Raw genomic sequence first — 5401 nt, 5'->3', positions numbered from 1 at the left:
CGAATGTCGTCATGCCTCGGTGTACCCGGGGCGTACACTAGTACGCGGGGCGTACTTCGGATAGGTCAGCTGACTCCTCTTCGGATAATATCGGAGTTTTGAATTAAAAATAAATATTAAATATTTAATAAACTTCAAAAGTTCATATCTCCTTCATACGAACTCCGTTTTCGACGTTCTTTATATCCACGCGAAGGTGAGACTACGCTCTACAACTTTCGTTTAGACTCCGTCGACTAATTTTGAATTTTTTTTTATTAATTATTTTTAGGAGGTCAGGACAGAAAATTTCGTTATAAATTCATAACTTCTTCGTCCGACGTCCGTTCTTGCCTATCTTTTCATCGTTTCACTACTAACAACGAGATCTTCGATTCTCGTTTAGATTGTTTCGGCTAAAAACCGCTCGATCTCAAATCGAGTATTCGGACTGCATACTGTCCAGTCGAAACTTCAGAAAATCATAACTTCCTCATACGAAGTCAGATTTGGGTGTTCTATATATATTCGGAAACCTCGTTTCTACTACTACAACATTATCCAAAGATATCGGGCATATCTAATACTTTAATTTTGACGCTTATGTTATTCTTAATTCATTAAATTATAATAATTAAGAACACACACATAAATCACATAATTCACATAATTCACAAATAATACGTTTTTATTATTTCAAATTGGGGTTAAAAAGGTTAACCTAGACTATTACATTGCTAAAAATGGCAAGCCCAGAAACACGGGCGTTACAATTCTCCCCACCTTAGAATGATTCCGTCTCCGGAATCACACACCAGCAAACAAATGCGGATAGCGACTCATCATGTCACTCTCCGTCTCCCAGGTGAGATTCGGCCCATTCGTGTGTTTCCATCGGACAAACACCAACTCAACCATCTTACGTCGCAATTTCTTAGTCTTTCGGTCAACGATTGCCTCCGGTTCCTCAATCAATCTTTTGTTCTCATCGATCCTCAACTTCGAAAGTGGAATTATGTCGGGAACTTCTCCCGTGAACTTCCTCAAGTAACACACATGAAAAGTGTTATGAACTCCATTCAGTTCTTCTGGTAGTTCGAGTTTGTAAGCTTGGTTCCCAATTCTCTAAAGAACTTTAAACGGTCCAATAAACCTTGGACTTAACTTTCCCCTTTTACCAAATCTTATAAGTCCCTTCCACGGCAAGACTTTAAGCAAAACCGAATCTCCAACTTCAAAAGTCATCGATCTTTGCTTTTTGTCAGCATAACTCTTTTGACGGTCCTGAGCTGCTAACATTCTTTGCCTAATTATTCTCAACTTTTCAGCAGTTTGATGGACTATCTCCGGCCCCATAAACTGCTTTCCCCAGCCTCAAGCCAACAAGACGGCGTACGACACTTCTGTCCATACAATGCTTGATAAGGTGCCATCTTTATGCTCGAGTGAAAACTATTATTATAGGAAAATTCTACCAAAGGTAAATGTTCATCCCAATTACCTAGGAATTCCAAGGTACACGCTCTCAACATATCTTCAAGTGTTTGTATTGTCCGTTCGCTCTAACCATTAGTCTGCGGATGGTAAGCTGTACTTAAACACAACTTGGTACCCAATTCCTCTTGTAGACTTTTCCAAAATCGTGAGGTGAAACGGCTATCACGATCCGACACAATCGTTAGCGGAACACCGTGAAGCCTCACAATTTCCTTCACGTAAGAATTTGCAAGCTTCTCCATAGACCATTTCTCATTGGCTGCTATAAAATGCGCACTCTTAGTGAATCGATCAACGACCACCCAAATCATGTCGTGACCACTTTTTGTTCTGGGCAGTTTAGTGACAAAATCCATAGCAATGTCTTCCCACTTACCCATAGACACAGGTAATGGTTCTAAACTCCCGTATGGTTTCTGATGTTGTGCCTTGACTCTTGCACAGGTCACACACTCTGCCACATACTTCGCAATGTCGAGCTTCATCGTCGGCCACCAATAATAGGGTTTCAGGTCCCTATACATTTTTGTGCTACCGGGATGAATCGAGTACATGGTTTTGTGAGCTTCTTCCATCAGAAGATCTCTGACTCCTCCTGTCTTAGGTATCCAAATCCGATCTTGGAACACCTTCAGTCCATGACTGTTTATACCGAACACCAACGTTTTGCCCAAACGTTCCTCCTTCCGGTTATTCTTCTCAGAAGCTTCGCTTTGAGCTTTCTTTATACTTTCCAAAATAGTCGAGATAACTTCAATTCTCAACGCTCTTGGCCTTCTCCTTTCAAGATTGACTTTCCGACTGAGAGCATCAGCAACAACATTGGCCTTACCGGGGTGGTAAAGTATCTCACAGTCGTAGTCTTTAAGTAATTCCAGCCAGCGTCGTTGCCTCATATTCAACTCTTTCTGACCAAAGAGATATTGGAGACTCTTATGATCAGTGAAAAGTTTGCACTTTGTGCCATAGAGGTAATGCCTCCATATTTTCAGAGCGAAAACTACCGCTGCCAACTCCAAATCATGATTCGGGTAGTTCTTTTCATGCTCTTTCAATTGTCGAGACGCATATGCGATCACCTTATCCCTTTGGGTCAAAACGCAACCCAATCCAACCCCAGACGCATCGCTATAAACAGCGAAGTCTTCAACTCCATAGGGTAGAGAAAGTATCGGTGCCTCGCATAGTTTCTTCTTTAGCTTCTCGAATGCTTCTTTATGCTTATCACTCCAAGCATAAGTAGCTCATTTGTGGGTCAAAGCTGTTAATGGACTAGCGATTGAAGAAAAGCCTTGGATAAACCTTCGGTAATATCCGGCTAATCATAAAAAGCTTCAGATCTCCGTGGGACTTTTCGGTTGTTCCCACTTCATCACAGCTTCGATCTTCGCTGGATCAACCATTATACCTTCTTGGTTGACCACGTGACCCAAGAATTGGACTTCACGAATCCAAAAATCACATTTGGAGAACTTCGCATACAACTTCTCCTTCTTCAAGACTTCTAACACTTCTCGCAAGTGTCTGCCATGCTCCTTTTGGCTTTTCGAATAAATCAGAATGTCATCAATGAACACTATCATAGATTTATCAAGGAACGGATTACAAACCCTGTTCATTAAATCCATGAATGCTGCTGGAGCATTGGTCAGTCCAAACGACATAACCAAGAACTCATAGTGTCCATATCGCGTTCTGAATGCAGTCTTCTCTATATCCTGCTCTCTTACCTTTAGCTGATGATATCCTGACCTTAGGTCGACCTTTGAAAAATAACTTGAACCTTGTAGCTGATTGAATAGGTCATCAATCCTCGGCAATGGATATCTATTCTTTATTGTTGCCTTATTCAGCTCCCTATAATCGATGCACATCCTCATGCTTCCATCTTTCTTCTTTACGAATAACACCGGAGCTCCCCATGGTGATGAACTAGGTCTTATGAAACCTTTGTCCAATAACTCCTGAAGTTGCATCATTAGCTCCTTCATCTCCGTCGGTGCTAATCGATAAGGTGCTTTTGCAATTGGCGTTGTTCCGGGAAACAAGTCAATACGAAATTCTACTTGTCGATCGGGCGGTAATCCAGGAAGATCTTCGGGAAATACTTCCAGATAATCACACACAACAGGAATATTTTGCATCACCTTCTTTTCCTTCTTAGCATCGATCACGAATGCTAAGTATGATGTACACCCCTTGGTCAAACATTTTCTGGCTTTAATTAGAGAAATGATCCCAGAATTTACTCTGTGTTTATCTCCATACACCATAAACGATTCCTTCCCAGGCGGGTTCACTTTCACTATTTTCTTCTTGCATAAAATTTCGGCATCATTGGCGCTAAGCCAATCCATTCCCAATACGATGTCGAAACCATTAAGTTCTATAGGTAATAATTCATCGTGGAACTTATTCCCATTCAAGTCAATTAAAATGTTTTTCATATGATGGCTAACAGGTACAAACTTGCCACTAGCAACTTCGACTAATAAGGCATTATCTAGTCTATCAACAGGCAAAGCTATTTTTCTACCAAATTCATGCGATATAAAGGAGTAGTTGGCTCCAGAATCAAATAAAATTTGGGCAGGCAATTTGTTAACGAGAAAGGTACCTGAAGCGACATCAGCTTCATCTTTAGCAGCTTCCAGTGTCATCTGGAATGCTCTCGCCTTTGGCTTTGGCGGAATGTTGGGTCTTGATGCTTCCTTCTTTTTCGGACAATCCCTTGAGATGTGCCCCTCCTCACCACAACCATAACAAACATTCTTGGTAAAGGTTCAGTCGTTGGCATAATGCCCTAGCTTTCCACATTTGAAGCATGTGGTTTCCCCGCCACACTTCCCATGATGCTTCTTCTTGCATTTGTCGTACCATTTCGCCTCTACCTTTCCTCCACTTCCTCTCGAACTAGACTTCGAGAATTTACTGTTCTTGCTGGACCCTGAAAATCCATCGATTTTCCTCTTCTCACCAACCTCTGACCTTTCCAGACCTTTTTCCCTGATCTGGGTCTCAACATTTCTAGCAGCCCAGATGGCGGCTTTCAATGTGGTTGCTTGCTTAACCATTGGACCATAGTCCGCTGGTAGTCCAAGGGCAAACTTGTTGACCTTAGATAGTTCTGTAGGCACCAAATATGAGATAAACTTCATCTTTTATGTGAAACTTGCAGCGTATTCAGTAACGCTCAATTTCCTTTTCTTCAAATTCTGAAACTCATTACTGATTTCCAGAAGGTCCTGCTCGGAGCAGCATTGCATTTTTAGTTGTTCCACAAAGTCTTCCCAAGACATTTTGCTTGCTTCTCCCTTGGGCATAGAGTCAGCTAACAGCTTCCACCAACTCAACACGCCAGATTTTAGCAGAGGGATCGCAAGAGCGGTCTTCTGCCTGTTGCTGCATTTGCAACTTTCAAACATAGTCTCCATTTCGGAGACCCAGTCCATAACTTGTACCGGCGTCGGGCTTCCAGATAGACATGGTGGTTTGGATGCCATGAAATCCTTATACTTGCACCCACGACCATCATTTCCTCCATATTGGTTATTGCGTCTAACCACTGGTTGTTCGTCTTGACCAATGATCCCACTAAAGTTTTCTCCTTCAGACTGCCCTCCATTCTCCTCGGGCTCTTCCGCTTGAATTGATGGTTCTTCACGATTTTGCCTAAGCAGGCGTCTTGTTTCTTCCATCTGACGATCCAACATCATTTGAATCATCATTTGTACACCATTCATTGTTATCGGCTCAGGTGCATCAGCTACAACAGGTACTTATTGATTTACAGGCAGTTGATTCCTGTTTTCATCAGTATTTCCAACTCCGCTTCTTGTTCTCACCATTTTTGATCTACACACCGAATAATTTCACCTTATTACTCCAAACGATTACATGCTAGTTCTAATATCGTATACATACG

This window comes from Lactuca serriola, chromosome 8 (genome assembly GCF_051521515.1).
Source record: "Lactuca serriola cultivar US96UC23 chromosome 8, Lser_US96UC23_V15, whole genome shotgun sequence".
Taxonomy (NCBI): Eukaryota; Viridiplantae; Streptophyta; class Magnoliopsida; order Asterales; family Asteraceae; genus Lactuca; species Lactuca serriola.
The sequence above is the reverse complement of the archived record's forward strand: the minus strand, read 5'-3'. Positions refer to the sequence as shown.